Genomic DNA, 18,803 nt, shown 5'->3' with positions numbered 1-18,803 from the left:
TTCTTTTCAAATCAATTCTGACCAATTCCTCGCTCATGCCTCTGTAATTCCCTTTACTCCGCTATAATACTGATACATCTGACTTTACCTTCTCCTTCTCAAATTGCAAGGTGAACTGTATCGTATTATGATCACTAGCCTCCAAGGGTTCCTTTACTTTAAGCTCTCTAATTAATTCTAGCTCATTGCCCAAAACCCAGTCCAGGATAGCTAATCCCCTCATGGGCTCAACCATGAGCTGTTCTAAAAAGCCATCTCGCAGGCATTGTAGAAATTCCCCCTCTTGCAACCTGGTTTTCCCAATCTACCTGCATATTGAAATCCCCCCACGACTATAGTAACATTGCCCTTTTTGAAATGCATTTTCTGCCCCTTATTGTAATTTGTAGACCACATCATTACCACTGTTTGGAGGTCTGTACACTCTTGCTCCTACGTCTTCTGGTCTTACTGTTTTGGGTGCTCGTCCAGTGAAGCACTACCTATAATTGTTAAGGGAGCCCTCCTGTTCCATGAATCCATCCCAACCTTTAGAGATTGGCACATTACAAGTTAAGCTCATAATGGAATAAAAATAATGGAAGAATCAGCAGGTCAGACAGCAACTGTGGAAAAAGAAAAAAAGGGAAATCGGTATTTTCATGATCAGTGGGTCCTGCTGTCCATACAAGGATCAAATTAAAAGTCTGTAGTTAAAGACCTGTTGGCCAGATTCTCAGGTCTGTGAATCGCTGAAAGTCCTCTGGGGTAGTCGAAAGCCTGTCTCCGAATCTGAGTCCACTGGGGTAATTGTAAGCTCAAGACTCCGAATCAGAGTCCGCTGTAGGCTGGAGAACATGGCCTGTCTTGGGGGGGGTGTAGTTAGAGGACTATGTATGTGCATAGGTGGGAGGGAGGAATGGGACTTGTCTTGCTGTTGTTGTTTTGTTGCTTTTCGTGTTCTGTATTATTCTGCCCAGTATTGTGGGCATACTCTGTTGGCACCAGAATAAGTGGCAATACTTGTGGGCTGCCCTCTGCACACCAACAAGTGTGTTGATTGTTAACGCAAATGGCACATTTCACTGTATGCTTCAAAGTACTCGTGATAAATAAACTTGAATCTTGAATCTGAAATTCTAATATTTTGGGTCCCATCAGTTGCAGATATGGGTAGAGAAATGGCTGAAGAAGTTTAATCCTGATAAATGTGGAGTATGGCACTTAGGAAGGACAAATGTAAAGGGACAGGATACTGTTAGTGGTGAGACTGTATATGCCATATACAGATTGAATACCTCTTATACAAAGGTTTAAAATTAAAACCTCTGAAATCCAAAAATTTTTTGAGCACTGCCATGACATCATAACTGGAAAATTCCACAAGGCGCTGGGAAAGTTCCCAGCTCACAGACAGTTCTGTGAAGTGCCCTCACATGTGGAATGAACAGAAGTTAATGAAAAATAGAAAAACTCAGCATTAAGCAAAAAATGATGTTCTCGATCATGTATTGAAAGAATGGATTCATCAGTGTTGGAGTCAACATAAGGTGCTTAACAGTATGCTGTTCATGAAACAAGCAAAGATCAATCAGGACAAACTGAAAATTGAAGGTGACAATTAATATTTAGCAGGATGGTTGCAGAAATTTAAGGTAAGGCACAACATTCAATTTTTAAAGATTTAAGAATTTTAATGATAAAGTGTCTGCTAATCACGAGCAGCAGAGAAATGCATTGATGTGTTTGTGAAGATCGCTGCTGATGAAAATCTAACACCAGAACAAGTCTACAATGCTGATTATTTTTATATCTTACATAAAACCAGAGATCAGTAAAGAACAATGCGACTTTGTGGAAAACACTGGAACCAGAGGTGCAATTTTCATGCTACGGATGATCTGCGAACGAGCCATCCAGGTACAAAAAAAACATCGACCTATGTTTCATCAACTTTACAAACGCTTTTGACACTGTCAGACACAAGATCTCCTGGAAATGCTTCAAGATCTTGACATAGATGGGAAAGATATATGTTTCTTAAGAAACTTATACTGGGACCAGACAGCATCCATCAGAATAGAAGGAGAAGTGAGTGAGTATGTGAATATCATGACAGGAGTCAAGTAAGGTTGTGTCTTTTCACCCGACTTATTCAACCTGTATAGTGAAAATATCTTGAGAAGTATCAAAGACATCAAGGGACTCACAATTGGAGGCCATAATATAAATAACTTCAGATATGCTGATGACATCATACTAATAGCTGACTCAGAAACAAAACTTCCAAGCACTACCCACTATAGTGGCAGCAGAAAGTAACCGCAGAGGCCTCTCAATCAGCACCAAGAAGACAGAAAGCATGGTCATCTCCAGAAAGACAAGCATCCCACAATGTGTGATCAAGATCAGAAATACAAACATTAAACAAGTCAACAAATTCAGATATCTGGGCAGCCAAATAACAAGTGACGGCAGGTGCGACACTGATATCAAATACAGAATAGCAATGGCGAAAGAAGCTTTCCAGAAAATGAAGACCATGTTAACAGACAGAAAGATGAGCATGTACACTAAAATCAGAATACTGCAGTGCTACATTTATTCTATCCTGACCTATGGAAGTGAATGCTGGACCATTTCCCCAGCAATGGAAAAGAGACTAGAAGCAGCTGAATTATGGTTCTACAGGAGAATGTTAACAATATCATGGACTACACACTCACCAAATGAAGAAGTTCTCAGAAGAGCCCAAGCAGTTAGATCACTCATAACAACAATAAGAGAAAGACAACCCAGATTCCTAGGACACATCATGCGGAAAGATGAACTAGAAAATCTCATACTCTCTGGAAAGATCAAAGGAAGCAAACCTAGAGGAAGACCTTGGTTTAAGTACATCAAAAGCCTAGCCAGGTGGCTACACAACGAGGAAATGGAAGTCATCCAAAGAACGAGGGATAGATCTATATGGAAAACCATGGTTACCAACGTCCATGGGTATGGTACCTAGACAGACAGACATAAAACCTAAAAAAATGTAAAATGCAAGTATGATGTCTGGGTCAGAGGCCTCCGTTGGTCAGAGTTGACCATGGATATTGCTTCCTAGCTGTCTAGATACGCAAGCTCAGGCAGTACAAAATGGAGAGCAAGCTGTCGTCCATGTAGCAAGCTCCCCCCCTCCACACATCTGATGAGACCGATACAGTTTGGTACCAGCGGTGTCGCAGGAGTTGCCAGTCAACATTGAACTCAATGTAGGACTGCCTTAGGGATTCCAGCTCCAGAATTTTCCCTCGTGGTTTACTCCTGAAGCCTCCTCCTTGAGTGGGTATAACCGCGAGGCAGCAGAGGTTTGAGGTCAGAGTTTTCCTTTTCCTAGACCAGCTACGAACCATGGCTGATGAACCCCATCTGCCCGAAGCCACTGGCCTTTGTCCCTTCTCCTGTCAGTAGAAATGGTTCCACCAGGTTTAGTAACTAAGCCACACGTGAAGGCCAGGAGCTGGACTTGGTTGAGGCACATGCCATTGGGAGCATTTAGTAGGTAGTGGGGGCTTGTCCACAATACCACCCCCACCTATAACAACCTTAAGGAACCAGTACAGTATACTGTAACTCTTTAGCAGTGTAGCTGGAGACTGAAAGCCTGCCGTTGTTTGTTGTTGTTCAACAGCTGATTCAGATACTCTCCCGATGCTGCTGTGCTGATTTTGTTATCATGCACACATTATATTAATGGCATATCATTATTTTTACTGTTAAGTAGGTATGTGTGATAAACAAGTGTAGTATTAGGCAGCCGTCAATCCCAGGGGGTGATGGGTCTGCACCTCTGGGTGGCCTGTGCCCTCTCCAGGGTGCAAGCCCGGGTGGGAAGATTTGAGGAACCGGCTGTTGCCCATGCAGCGGGTTCCCCCTCTCCACGTCACTGATGTAGTCCAGGGGAAGGGCAAGTGCTGATACAGCTTGGCTCCAGTGTCATCACAGAGGCTGCCAGCGTGAAGTTGTAAACAACATCAAACTTCCATTAGCGGCCCCAGCTCTGGATTTCTTCCTCGGGCTTTACTCCCGAAGCCTTTCCCATGAGTGAGTATGGCCGCAAGGCAGCGGGAGTTTAAAATCAGAGTTTTCCTTCTCCTAGGCAGGTTGCCGTCCTAGGCTGAGAGCCCTACCTGCCCCAAACAACGAAGTGTAAGACAAAGACTGCTTACCAGTAGCACATAAATTCAGAGTTGGAAATATCGACGATCCCAAGCTTTCTCATTATATATTCCAAAATCCGAAACACTTACAGCTCCAAACATTTCAGATAGGCAGTCCTCAAGCTGTACTATTACCATCGACCATAGCCCTCCATATCCCTCCCATCCATGTAATTATCTAAACTTGATAAAAAAAAAGTCACATAGAGTACTCAATTTGTACCTCAGCCCTCTGTTTTTATGAGTAAGTTTCTACTTCAGTCCTGTGTTTCCCTGCACCTCTTCTATCACCTGTATTTAACCTTTATGTAAATTAAAGATAGTCAGCCATTGTTAGCTCTTTGGCGCACCTACTGAGGCACATACCCATGGCCATAAAAGTATGCAAGATGATTAAAGAGAAAGTAAATAAACTGCAGTTATGGTGTCAGCCAAATAAAATGGGCAATCACCTCATCTGGTGAAGGGGTGAAGTCCTAATGAAGGGACTCGGCCTCGAAATGTCGACTGTTTACTCCCTCCCATAGATGCTGCCTGACCTGCTGTGTTCCTCCAGCATTTCAAAGCTCGAAGTAAATTATCAAAATGCGTACCGTATATGTCTCCATATATTGAGATTCGTTTTCTTGCACGCATTCACAGTAAACAAATAAATGCAATAGAATCAATTAAAAATTATACACAAAGACGGAAAAGGACAAGCATCCAATGTGCAAAAGAAGACAAACTGTGCAAATACAATAAATGAACAATCAATGTGAGAGCATGAGTTGTTAAGTCCTTAGAAGTGAGTCCACAGGCTGTGTTCAGAGTTGAGGTTAGTGAAGTTTGGTTCAAGAGCCTGATGGTTGCAGGGTAATAACTGTTTCTGAACTTGTTTGTGTAGGACCTGCTCCTGTACCCCCTTCCCAATGGCAGAAGCGAGAGAGCAAGGCCTGGAAGGTGGGGTTCCTTGACGATGGTTGCTGCTGTTTTGTGATGGTGCTCTTTGAAAATGTGCTCAATTGTGGAGAAAGCTTTTCCTGCGATGGACAAGGCTGCATCCACTATTTTTGTTGGGTTTTCCATTCTTGGGCATTGGTGATTCCATAGCAGGATGTAATGCAGTCAATATACTGTACATCCATAAAGGTTTGACAAAGTTTTAGATGACATGTTGAATCTGCACAAACTTCTAAGAAAGTAGAGGCATTTTGTGTGAGTTGCTCGAGACTTTTAGCATCTGCATAATCTCTTGTGTTTAATCACCTCATCTAAGACATGGTTTGTAGCAACTGCAGCTTTATGCTGTGCTATGTACTATTCAGAAGAAAAAATGGCAAATTACAGAAATTTCTAAACTGTGGTTCGAAGGTGATGCTCCATATCTGATGGGTAACACCTCAGCATTTCTGACACCCAGAGTCTTAATCTGATGAGAAACAAAATATTTTTAGCTCTTATTTTTGCATTTCTGCTGCATGGTGTGTACACACACACACACACTGCAAAGAGGCACTCAAGAAATTATACACACGCACACTTATATGCATACGCTCTGCTGTATTCAAGTACTCTTCCGTTTTCAGGCGCCCTGATGATCATGGGTAACTTGCTTACACTACTGAGCGGCGGGTTCTGATGAGTCCAATATAATACCATTGAAGCAGAATTAGGCCATTTGGCCCATTGAGTTGGATCCACCATTCAATTATGGCTGATTTATTTTCCCTCTCAACCCTATACTTCTGCCTTCTCCCATAACCTATGATGCCTTTACTAATTAAGTATCTATCAGACTCCACTTTAAATACATCCAGTGACTTGGCCTCCACGACCATCTGTGGTAATGAATTCCTCATAAGATCTTCCAGAAAGATGGCAGCACGTTAATCGCAGCAGCTTCTACAGGGTCAACAGAGGGTGCTGCTGTCCTTTTTAAATGTATTTTTTTTTTATGATTGCTAGGTCCTGCTCGATAGTAAGAATTTAAAGTACTGTAGGTCTGCCCCATCAGCGAGTTGCTTGTTGGTGGAGAAACTGAAGAAGCTGGATTTGGTGCAGATCATTTTGCTGCTTGTGTCAGAGAGGTTCTGGAGGAGTCATAGCACGAAGGAGGTGTGCAGTCTGCTAGTGAGAACCTTAGTTGTTTTCTTTGTGATCGCAAGACCCTTTTGAATATTGTTACTGTCAAATGCCGCATCCAATTCACTGATTTATTGGAGGACAGCAGCGGCGGTTGGCGGGGGAGCTGTGCGGCCTTGGTCAAGGTGAAGACTAAGCTCGAAGCCACGGTGTTGCCTGTTTACAGCCACCAGGAGAGAGGTGTCAGAGCAGAGCTGGTGCTTTCCACCGGGAGCAGTGCAATGCAGTATCCAGGCTGGAGTCGGTGTCCACTCTATCTAGGCCTTTCATCCCCGGGATCATTCTTGTGAACCCCCTCTGGATCCTCAATAATGCCAGTACATCCTTTCTTATATATGGGGCCCAAAGCCTTTTCCACAGAAGGGCAGGAGGTTGCTGTGAATAATTTGAGTACACCCACTGTTGACAGCAAAATCTTTCTTTTGTTACCTTGTTAGCAGGGAGCAGTTAAGGGAAAACATCAAGCTCTCTACCAACCCCCTTCCTTACAAATCCTTCTTATACAGCTTCTTCTTGTTGACTAATTGTCCCTGAGCTCTGCTAGGCCACATAAAGTTCTGTTGCAGGAAGGTAAAGAAAATGACAAAAACAAAACAGACACAGCCTGACAAGGCTCAAGTTAGTCAAGCAGTCCTAGGTTCTTGATGGATTTGGTTGTGCTGCAGCAAGGATACAGGGTTAATTGTTAACCCTTCTGCAACCATGTTGTGTGTATTTTTCCAAGTGCCTGACAGAGCAGGCAGGAGGGCAGTTTGCGAATCAGAATCATGTTTATGATTGCTAACATATTTACTGATTATATGGAGATACAACAGGCCTTTCTGGTCCAATGAACCTCGCTGCCCAGCAACGCACCTAATTAACCCCAGCCTAATCACAAGACAACTTGCAATGATCAATTATCTACTAACTTTGGCCTGTGAGTGAAAACTGGAGCACCCGGATGAAACCCACATGGTTTATGCGGAGAAAGTACAAACACCTTACAGATGGTGTTAGAATTGTACTCCGAACTCTGGAATCCCCAAAGCTGTAATACCATCACACGAACCACTAGCTGCCATCTTGTTTTGTGGCAGCAGTACAGTGTGATACATAAAAATACTATATATTACAATAATATTACTATATATTTTGCAAAAAAGATGGTAGCAGACTTAATGTGGACAAGATCAAAGAGATGACTGTGGACTTTAGGAAGGTGCAGGCTGACTACTTCACACTGCACCTAAATGGCTTCTCCATGGAGAGTGTTCGGAACACCAAGTTTCCGGGTGCGCACATAACGAACGATCTATTCTGGTCGCTCAACACCACCTCCTTGGTCAAAAAAGCACAGCTGCATCTCTACATCCTGAGGAGATTGAAGCTCTTTCTCCCCCCCACCCCACTCCAACCCATTCTTACTACCGTAATTTTACAGCAGCACCCTTGGGAGTGTCTTGATCAATTGCCTCACTCTCTGGTAAGGGAATTGCAAGGCATCTGACTGCAAGAACCTACAAAGGATTGTGAGGACTGCTCAGAGGATCTTTGTGGTCTCTCTTCCTCCCATCTGAGATATTTATAAGAAGAGCCCTAGCACTGTCAAGGATCCCTCTCAACTGTCCCGCAATCTCTCCGTCCCTCTATCATCAGCAGGAGGTACTGTAGCATTAGGCCAAGCATGGGAAACAGCTTTTTCCACAGGCTGCATGACTACTGAAATCCCTGCCATCACATATGAAGCACCAGTAGCGTTATACTGTTTACTTTTTAAATTGTGTCGTAAATGCACTTTATGCTAAAGGTCAATCTTGTGGAATATATTTTATCATTTGCTAACCTATTTGTGGTAATATTACTTTACGCGTTGTGTACGTGTTATATGTACTGTGTTGTGTACCTTGGTCCAGAGGAATGTTGTTTCACTTGGCATGTATACGACTGAATGACAATAAACTTGAACTTATGAGACGAGGATTATGTCCCTGCTGGTGAACGTTCTTAATGATGGATGCTGTCTTCTTGAATCAGAATCATAGTCAGGTGTATTATCACTGACATACGTTGTGAAATTTCTCTTGTGGCAGCAGTACAGGGTAAGGTACAGTATAAAAGTTATTATAAATTACAATAAAAACAATAAATGGCGCAAAAGAGGAAGAGTGAGGCAGTGTTCATGAGCCCGTGGTCCATTCAGAAATCTAACGCAGAATGGAAGAAGCTGTTTCTAAAATATTGAGGGTTGGTCTTCAGGCACTTGTACCTCCTCCCTGATGGTAGTAATGAGAAGACAGCATGTCCAGGATGGTGCTGGCTTCTTGAGGCACCATCTTTTGAAGATGACCACGATGGTGGGGAGGTCTTTACCTGTGATGCAGCTGGCTGAATCCACACCCCTCTGCAGCTTCTTTTGACCTCTCCTTTAACTGTTTACACAGGACTCCTGTATGGACCTGATCCATGAACTTGAGGTTCCTAATACTTCCGTGAATGCTCCTTCTCTGCCATACACACACACACACACACACACACACAACTGCTCTCGGACACATGCCTGCAAGAATGCTAATATATACTGACAAACACACGCTTAAATATATCTTGGGTAGAGACTAATGCAATTTCCAGGCAAAAGCCTGGAAAGGGAGAAGGGAATGGAAGGGATCAAAGTCACTGTAAATCAAAGTTGAAGCAAATTATTATCAGAGTACATATATGTCACCATATCCTACTATGAGATTTATTTTCTTGCATTCACAGGAAAATTATAATATCGAAACAGCGAGCTGATGGTCTCCCCTCTTGCAATTGCAGGAGCGATGTCTCTCTCTCTCTCCCGCACTAGCGAGAGAGAGAGCCTGTCTGAGATGTCGAAGTGTTGGGATGGACAGCGGTTTTTAATGGACTCCAGACTGATGAATTGATTGATTGATTGATTGCTGGAGCAAGTGGGGGGGGGGGGGGGGAAGGGGGGAGGTTGATACTTTTAGGGGAAGGGGACCGGGGTTCTAACGTTTTCCTGTCTTTCATTCTTTGGGTTTTTTTTTCTCTTCTGTTTTGTGGATGTCTGTGAAGAGTAAGAATTTCAGGTTGTATTCTGTATACATTCTCTGATATTAAATTGAACCATAGAACCACTGAAAATAAGGAAATTCGAAAGAACTTAGAAAAAAAGTATTCATGAACAAAGGGTGACAACAATCAATGGGCAAGAGATAGATTGTGCAAATTGAAAAACAAATCATACTAGGAACAAAAGTTGTAGAGACCTGGAAAGAGTGATTTTAGGTTGTAGAGTTAATTCCGTATTGATGTGAGAGTAATTATCCATACAGGTTCAGGAGCCAAATGGGAGAAAACAGGAATTTCAGGAACTAATGTCTTTTTGGGTTGCGCAGACAGAGGCATGAATGTTAACTAAGGGAACATTTGAGGCTAATCTTTAAATTCTGGAAGTTAAGCTGTGTATTAAAAGCACCAAGATTAAATCTGCCTGCCTGCTATTTTAACCAGTTTTAAAATAACCTGTTAATTGTCTGTCATGTTTTTACAGGAAAATAACATCCATCCATATAATTACCATTAAGTCGCTGAGTGTGGTCATGCTGGTAAAGATGTCATTTATTCCCTATCGCATATTCCCTCTTAAAGGTAACGTATACTTATTATGACACAGAATGAAGCCATTCAGCCAATCAAGTCAACAACAAGCTAACATTGTTCCAGTCAAGTTGGCGTGGAGCTGCAGTCATAGGAATGATTTTGGGAACACAAAGGAAAGTTAAGGGGCCAGATTAGGGTCTATGGGCAGGGATGTGAAGGAGCTCGAGGTCAGGCCTCCACACTGTACTCTGCATTCAAAGTAGGTTATGGGGAGAAGACAGAAGAATGGGGCTGAGAGGAATAATAAATTAGCCATGTTGGATGCCACAGCAGACTCAGAGGGCCATACAGCCTAATTCTGCTTCTATGTCTTATAGTCTTATGGACGTGGACAGGTGATGAAGAACATTTAGAGACTGGGCCTCCGCTATGTCCAGTGATATGGACATGGGTCCGAAGAACATCCAGAGATTGGGCCTCTGTTCCACCCTCAAAGCCCTGCAACATGGATGGGGGATGAAAGACGTCTAAAAATGTTGGGCCGTCCAAGTTGGTATGTGTCGGAATCAAGATGACTATGCAGGCAGGGGGCACAAGGAGGGATCGTCAGTCACTGTGCCCGGACGTTGAAGCTGGAGTTCAGGACCCATCATTGGCTAGTCTGGGGGATCTGAAGGCCAAAGGTTAATCACAAGTTCAGAAGTTAAAGCCTGGAGACTAGAGACTCGAGGCCTCTTCTGGAGTTGGAGCACTCTCTGCGTATGTGTGTGAGTGGGAGATATGGTCAGAGGGAGGAAAGGAGCTTGCTTTGCTGTTGTTTTGTTGCTTGTTGACTTCAGTTTTGGTGTGTTCTGTTTTGTTATCTTCTTTGATGTTCTGCCAAGCATTGTGAGCATGCCATATTGCCACCAGAACATGTGGTGACATTTGCGGACTGCTCCCAGCACATCCCTACATTATACTGGCTGTCAATGTAAACATCACATATCAGAGTCAGATATCACCAGCATATGTCGTGAAATCTGTTATCTTAGCAGCAGTAGTACAATGGAATAAATGATAAATACAGAAAAACAAATAAATAAATGTATACATGTATATTAAATAAATTAAAAACAGAGCAAAACAAATGATTTTTTAAAAAGTGAGGTAGTGTTCATGAGTCCAAAGTCCATTTAGGAATCAGACAGCAGAGGGGAAGCAGCTGTTCTTGAATTGCTGAGTGTGTGCCTTCAGGCTTCTGTACCTCTGCCCTGACAGTATCAATGAGAAGAGGGCATGTCCTGGGTGATGGGGTCCTTCATAATTGACACCACCTTTCTGAGGCACTGCTCCTTGAAGACATCTTGGATACTACAGAGGCTAGTACCCATGATGGAGCTGACTAACTTTACAACTTTCTGTAGCTTCTTTCGATCCTGCGCAGTGGTCTCCCCATACCAAATGGTGATGTAGCCTACCAGAATGCACTCCATGGTACAGCAGTAGAAGTTTTTGAGTGTTTTAGGTGACAAACCAAGTGTTCTCAAATTCCTAATTAAATATAAATGCTGCCTTGCCTCCTTTATAGCTGCATCGGTATGTTGGGACCAGGTTAGATCCTCAGAGATATTGACACCCAGGAACCTGAAATTGCTCACTCTCTCCATTTCTGATCCTTCTATGAGGATTGGTTTGTGTTCCCTCATCCTTCCTTTTCTGAGGCCTACAATCAGCTCTTTTGTCTTATTGATGTTGAATGTAAGGTTGTTGCTGTGACACCACTCAACTAGCTGGTACATCTTGGGGAAGTCCAGAACGAGGGGTCACAGTTTAAGGATAAAGGGGAAGCCTTTTAGGACCGAGTTGAGGAAAAACTTCTTCACACAGAGAGTGGTGAATCTGTGGAATTCTCTGCCACAGGAAGCCGTTGAGGCCGGTTCATTGGCTATATTTAAGAGGAAGTTAGATATGGCCCTTGTGGCTAAAGGGATCAGGGGGTATGGAGAGAAAGCAGGTACAGGGTTCTGAGTTGGATGATCAGCCACGATCATACTGAATGGTGGTGCAGGCTCGAAGGGCCAAATGGCCTACTCCTGCACCTATTTTCTATGTTTCTATCTTGCTCCTGTACACCCTCTCATCTCCATTACAGCAGTATGCAGCCACACGGTCACGGCTATAGGGAGAGTAGAGCAGTGGGCTAAACACATGTCCCTGGGGTTGATTGTTAGAGGTCCAGGTTCTGTAGCTTTTTGATCTGTACTGATGGTGTTACATGCTGAGCTAGTCATTTCACTGTATGCTTCAATGTACGTGTGATAAATAAATCCGAATCTGAATTTGAATCTGAAGTCCCTGTGGCTATAGATAGGGTAATTCCATCAGTCCATTTCTTGCATTACCCTACAATCTGTTTTCTTACACACCCATCTTGACTTCCCTTTGTGATTCCTTTGGACATTTGCACAATAGGGACAATTTACAGCAACAACTTCACCTTGCTGTCCCGTCTAGTACTAGAGGGCATGCATTTAAGTGAGAGGAAGCAAGTTCAAAGGAGATATACTGAACCATAGAATATTATAGCACAGAAACAGGCCTTTTGGCCCTTCTTGGCTGTGCTGAACCATTTTTCTGCCTAGTCCCACTGACCTGCACCTGGACCATATCCCTCCATACCCCTCTCATCCATGTACCTGTCCAAGTTTTTCTTAAATGTCAAAAGTGAGCCCACATTCACCACTGCAACTGGCAGCTCATTCCACACTCCCACCACTCTCTGCGTGAAGAAGCCCCCCTAATGTTCCCTTTAAACTTTCCCCCTTCACCCTTAACCCATGGTCTCTGTTTTTTTTCTCCCCTGGCCTCAGTGGAAAAAGCCTGCTTGCACTCACTCTATCTATACCCATCATAATTTTATACACCTCTATCAAATCACCCCTCATTCTTCTAAGCTCCAGGGAATAAAGTCCTAACCTATTCAACCTTTCTCTGTAACTCAGTTTCTCAAGTCCCGGCAACATCCTTGTAAACCTTCTCTGCACTCTTTCAACCTTGTTAATATTCTTCCTGTAATTAGGTGACCAGAACTGCACACAATACTCCAAATTCGGTCTCACCAATGTCTTATACAACCTCACCATTACATTCCAACTCTTATACTCAATACGTTGATTTATAAAGGCCAATGTACCAAAAGCTCTCTTTACAACCCTATCTACTTGTGATGCCACTTTTAGGGAATTATGTATCTGTACTCCCAGATCCCTCTGTTCTACTGCACTCTTCAGTGTCCTACCATTTACCTTGTATGTTCTACCTTGGTTTGACCTTCCAAAGTGCAATACCTCACACTTGTCCGCATTAAACTCCATCTGCCATTTCTCTGCCCATTCCTCCAACTGGTCTAATTCCCTCTGTAAACTTTGAAAACCTTCCTCACTGTCCACTACACCTCCAATCTTTGTACCATCAGCAAATTTACTGGTCCAATTTGCCACATTATCATCCAGATCATTGATATAGATGTCAAATAATAATGGACCCAGCACTGATCCCTGTGGCACACCACCAGTCACAGGCCTCCACTCAGAGTAGCAATCCTCCTCTACCACTCTCTGGCTTCTCCCATTGAGCCAATGTCTAATCCAATTTACTACCTCTCCATGTATACCTAGCGACTGAATCTTCCTAACCTCCCATGCGGGACCTTGTCAAAGGCCTTACTGGTCCATGTATACAATATCCACTGCCTTCCCTTCATCCACTTCCCTGGTAACTTCCTCAAAAAACTCTAATAGACTGGTTAAACATGACCTACCATGCACAAAGCCATGCTGACTTTTTCTAACAAGTCCCTGTCTATCCAAATACTTGTAGATCCTATCTCTTAGTATTCCTTCCAATAATTTACCTACTACCGATGTCAAACTTACCGGCCTATAATTTCCCGGCTTACTTTTTGAGCCTTTTTTAAACAACAGAACTACATGAGGTATCCTCCAATCCTCCGGCACCTGACCCGTGGATATTGACATTTTAAATACTTCTGCCAGGGCCCCTGCAATTTCAACACTAGTCTCCTTCAAGGTCCGAGGGAATACCCTGTCAAGTCCTAGGGATTTATCTACTCTGATTTGCCTCAAGACAGCAAGCACCTCCTCCTCTTCAATCTGTATAAGTTCCATGACCTCCCTACTTGTTTGCCTTGTTTCCATAGACTCCAGTCCAGTTTCTTTAGTAAATACAGATGCAAAAAACCCATTTAATATCTCTCCCATTTCTTTTGGTTCCATACATAGCTGACCACTCTGATCTTCAAGAGGACCAATTTTATCTCTTACTATCCTTTTGCTCTTAACATACCTGTAGAAGCTCTTAGGATTATCCTTCACCCTGACTGCCAAAGCAACCTCATGTATTCTTTTAGCCCTCCTGATTTATTTCTTAAGTATTTTCTTACTCTTTTTATACTCCTCAAGCATCTTATTTCCTCCCTGTTGCATATACAAACTGGGCAAGCTTTTTTTTTAACTGGTGTCTCGAGTACACTGCCAGGGGTGGTGGTGGAATCAAATATGACAGAAATTTTTAGAAGGTCATAAATAGGCACATGAATATGCAGAGAATGGAGGGATGTGGATATTGAGTATAGAGAATGGATTAGTTTCGTTAGGCATTTAATTACTAGTTTAATTGCAATATTTAAGAGAAGTTTAGATAACTACATGGAGGGGTATGGAGGGCTATGCTCTAGGTGCGGGACCAGACAAAATAAGTTTGGCAGGGACTGGATGGGCCAGATGGCCTACTTCTATGCTGTAATGCTCCATGACCCTAATTAGTCCAGCACAACCATAACAACAACTTCTCACTCAATGTCAGCAAGAGCAAGGGGCTGATTATTGACTTGAGGAGGAGGAAACCACAGGTTTCATGAGCCAGTCCTCTTTGGAAAACCAGAGGTGGAGAGCATCAGCATTTTTAAATTCCTCAGTGTTATTATTTTTGAGAACCCGTCCTGGGCCCAGCACTTAAGTGCAATTACGAAGAAAGCACGACAGTGTCTCTACATCCTTGGGAGTTTATGAAGATTCAGCAAGACATCTCAAACTTTTGACAAACATCTGTAGATGTGTAGTGGAGAGTATATTGACTGGCTACATCACACCCTAGAGTAGAAACACCAATGCCCTTGAAAGGAAAATCCTCCAAAAAGTAATGGATACTGCCGGTCAATCATGGGAAAGCCCTCCCACCATTGAGCAATCTACACAAAATAGCGTCTCTGGAAAGCAGTATCCATCATCAGAGGCCCCACCACCCAGGGCATGATCTCTTCTCACTTCTGCCATCATGAAGAAGGTACAGGAGTCTCAGGACTCACACCACCAGGTTCAGGAATAGCTATTACCACTCGACCATCAGGCTCTTGAATCTAACTTCACTAGCCCCATCACATCCACAACCTATGGACTCACTTTCAAGGATTCTTCATCTTACATTCCTGATATTTATTGTTTATTTATTTATTATTATTAATTCTTTCTCTTTGTATAGGCACAGTTTGTTGTCTTTTACACACAGGCTGAATGCGCAAGTTGGTGTGGTCTTTCATTGGTTCTGTTACTCTTATTTTTCTATTGCGGACTTATTGAGTATGCCCACAAAAAAAATGAATCTCAGGGTTGTATATGGTGACATACATGTGCATTGATAATAAAGTTATTGTGATTTTGGGCTGGATGGCCCGTTCCCGTTCTGCACTGTTCCATGTTTTATGTATCAGCATGTCTTTGGAAATTTGAGGACCCAGGGGGTGGGAACCCATGTAATGACAGGGAGCACCTGAATCTCCACACAGGTAGCAAGCAAGGGGGGAACTGAACCTGGATCCCTGGGCCACTGAGGCCATCAAATTACTGTTTCAGCAGGTTCACTGTCAAGACTATAATCACAGGAGGAGAATTAGACCATTTGGCCCCTCGAGTCTACTCCACTATTCCATCATGACTGATTTATTATCCCTCTCAACCCCATCCTCCTGCCTTTGACATAACCTTTGACACCCTTACCAATCACAAACCTATCAACCTCTGCTTTAAGTATGCCCAATGATGTGCATATTTATTCAAGTCAATCTGTTAGCATGCAGTAAGCCTGCAGGGGAATGCTCACAAATGCATCAGTACAAAGCTTGATTAACAGTGGCCTGAGAGGCTTTAACGACTGCAAGGGTTTCCTTTCCTGTGGCCCTGTTTCAGCTTTATATACATCTACAACTACAGCTGAGTCACTGAGAAACTCACTATGTGTTAACCAACTACTTCAGTCTGGTTATTTTTATGCACTACCGGAAAGAGTGGTAAGAACTCATTCTGCAGCAACTTCCAAAAGGGAACTGGATAATTTAGGGGTCTACACAGCAAACAGGCACTTGGAGTATTGTGTTCGGTTTTGGTTGCCTCATTATAGGAAGGATGTGGACGCTTTAAAAAGGGCGCAAAGGAGATTTACCAGGATGCTGCCTGGATTACACATCGTGTCAGATGAGGATAGGCTGAGTGAGCTAGGGGCTTTTCTCTCTGAAGTGGAGGAGGATGAGAGGTGGCTTGGTAGAGGTGTACAAGTTGATAAGAGACATAGATCGAGTGAATAGCCAGATTCCTTTTTCCAGGGCTGAGATAGCTAATACAAGGGGGCAAAATTTTAAGGTGATTGGAGGAAAGTATGGGGGGGGGGGGTGGAAGTAAAGGTAAGGTTTTTACACAGGAGTGGTAGGTGCAAGGAAAACACTGCTGGGGGTGACGGTGGAAGCAGATCCATTAGAAGCATTTAAGAAACTCTTAAAAAGGCAGATGGGTGATGGAAAAATGGAGAGCTATGCAGAAGGGATGGGTTAGATTGATCTTAAGAGTAGGTTAAAAGATCACACAGCATCATGGGCTGAATTTCCTAAACTGTGCTTTAGTGTTTCATGTTCAAGTATAAAGTGTCTGAAGGGAAATCGCCATCAAAAGAGCTAGCACAGACAAGTTGGGTTAAATGGCCTTCTCCTGTGTTGTATACGGGATACCATGAGCTGAGTGGCAGATTGCCATTGTGGCAAGTGTCCAGTGTAAATAAAAGCTCTGCACTTGGTGATGACAGCTGGTGAAAGGAGGCCACATACAAACAGGAACTCTTCAGACTCCCCTGCCAGGACCACCAAAGACTAGTACGGAAGAGAGGCAGGCAGCCAGGAAGACCACCCCCACATTCTGCTTGGCCACAGCTAAACAGCCCCATCTTGAATTCTGTTAATCCTCTTTGACTAAAGGTTCACATCTGTTAGTCACTTTAAAGAGGCTTCCCTGTGAGTAATCATCCCGGCTGAAAGCTTGGGGGATGCTTGCATTGTTTGTTGATCTAGAAGATCTCCGGATCATAAACAAGGATAAATTCCAGAAAAGTCAGAGTTTGGATAAGAGAAATGAACTCTGTAAATATGTAAAAGAACACAGAGACATAAATAAGGTTGAATTGTATAGCACTATTGCATCCATAGCAGATACCTTTGTCAAAGTTGAGTTTCTTGTCGTATGCACAAGCACATGTATGCAATGGTGCTTACATACATGAAAAACTTACTTGCAGCACCATTATAGGCACAGAGCATCAGAGACATAGAATTAATGAGAAAAACCCAACTTAAACATAAGCTGTACATAATCTTTGTGAGAAATAACACAATTAGAACAAAGAATAAAGTTTGTTGCCTTACATAGTTAGCGATTAAAACAGACACACATACTTTATTGATCCCGAGGGAAATTTGGTTTCATTACAGTCCCACCAACCAAGAATAATGTAGAAATATAACAATATAAAACCATAAATAATAGTAAATTATTCCAAGTGGGAATAAGTCCAAGACCAGCCTATTGACTCAGGGTGTCTGACACTCCGAGTGTAAAGTTTGATGGCCACAGGCAGGAATGACTTCCTATGACACACAGTGTTACATCTCGGTGGAATGAGTCTCTGGCTGAATGTACTCTTGTGCCTAACCAGTACATTATGGAGTGGATGGGAGACATTGTCCAAGATGGCATGCAACTTGGACAGCATCCTCTTTTCAGACACCACCGTTGTGCCAAAACCCAAATGGTTGAAGGGATGTGACTATTCTTGAACCTGGTGGTATGGGACTTCAAGCGTCTGTACCCCCTGCTCGATGGTAGCTGTGAGAAGATGGCATGCGCTGGATGGGGGGGGGTTATGATAATGGATGTTGCCTTTTTGTAGATTTTACCTCCTGTAGATATGTAACTCCTGTTTTCACTTCCTGTTGATACTACAAGGGGTGAGATATGCCCATGTTGTATTGGTCAGACTGCACTTGGATTATTGTGAGCAGTTTTGTTCAAAGTATAAAAGTAAATATATCATCAAAATACATTTACGTCACCATATACTAACCTGGAATTCATTTTCTTGCAGGCATTAACAGTAAATACAAAGAAATACAATAGAAACAATGAAAATCCTAACACAAGATGGACAAACAAACAATGCACAAAATACAACAGACTGTGCAAAAAGAAAAAAAAAACAAAATACTATTAATAAATAAATAAGCAATAAATATTGGAAACATGAGCTGAAGAGTCCTTGAAAGTGAGTCCATAGGTTGTGGGATCAGTTAGTTCAGTGAATTGGTGAGTGAATTGAGTAGAATTGAGTAAAATTATTCCCTCTAGTTCACGAGCCTGATGGTTGAGGGGTAATAACTATTCCTGAACCTGTTGGTGTGCATCCTGAGGCTCCTGTACCACCTTTCTGATGGCAGCAGCAAGAAGAGAACGTGGCCTGGATGATGAGGGTCCTTGATAATGGATGCTGCTTTTCTGCAACACTGCTCCTTATAGATATGAGTGGGAA

The 18,803-nt window shown here is 42.8% G+C and overlaps 1 protein-coding gene and 1 long non-coding RNA gene across 6 annotated transcripts in view; one reads left to right on the top strand and one right to left on the bottom strand.

Annotated features, from left to right (window-relative positions):
• dglucy (D-glutamate cyclase) overlaps positions 1–18,803 on the bottom strand; it is a 96,448-nt gene that overhangs the window by 67,980 nt on the left and 9,665 nt on the right. The window lies entirely within an intron of this gene.
• On the top strand, positions 1,484–18,680 carry LOC140724789 (uncharacterized). 2 transcript variants are annotated; one of them, XR_012098188.1, is made up of 4 exons: positions 1,484–1,634; positions 1,808–1,899; positions 9,850–9,947; positions 18,363–18,680. It is a non-coding gene; the product is annotated as an uncharacterized lncRNA (long non-coding RNA). The 2 variants fall into 2 exon arrangements; XR_012098187.1 differs by having other exon boundaries at positions 1,808–2,979.

Source organism: Hemitrygon akajei, chromosome 3 (assembly GCF_048418815.1).
Source record: "Hemitrygon akajei chromosome 3, sHemAka1.3, whole genome shotgun sequence".
Lineage (NCBI taxonomy): Eukaryota > Metazoa > Chordata > Chondrichthyes > Myliobatiformes > Dasyatidae > Hemitrygon > Hemitrygon akajei.
The sequence above is the reverse complement of the archived record's forward strand: the minus strand, read 5'-3'. Positions and strand labels throughout refer to the sequence as shown.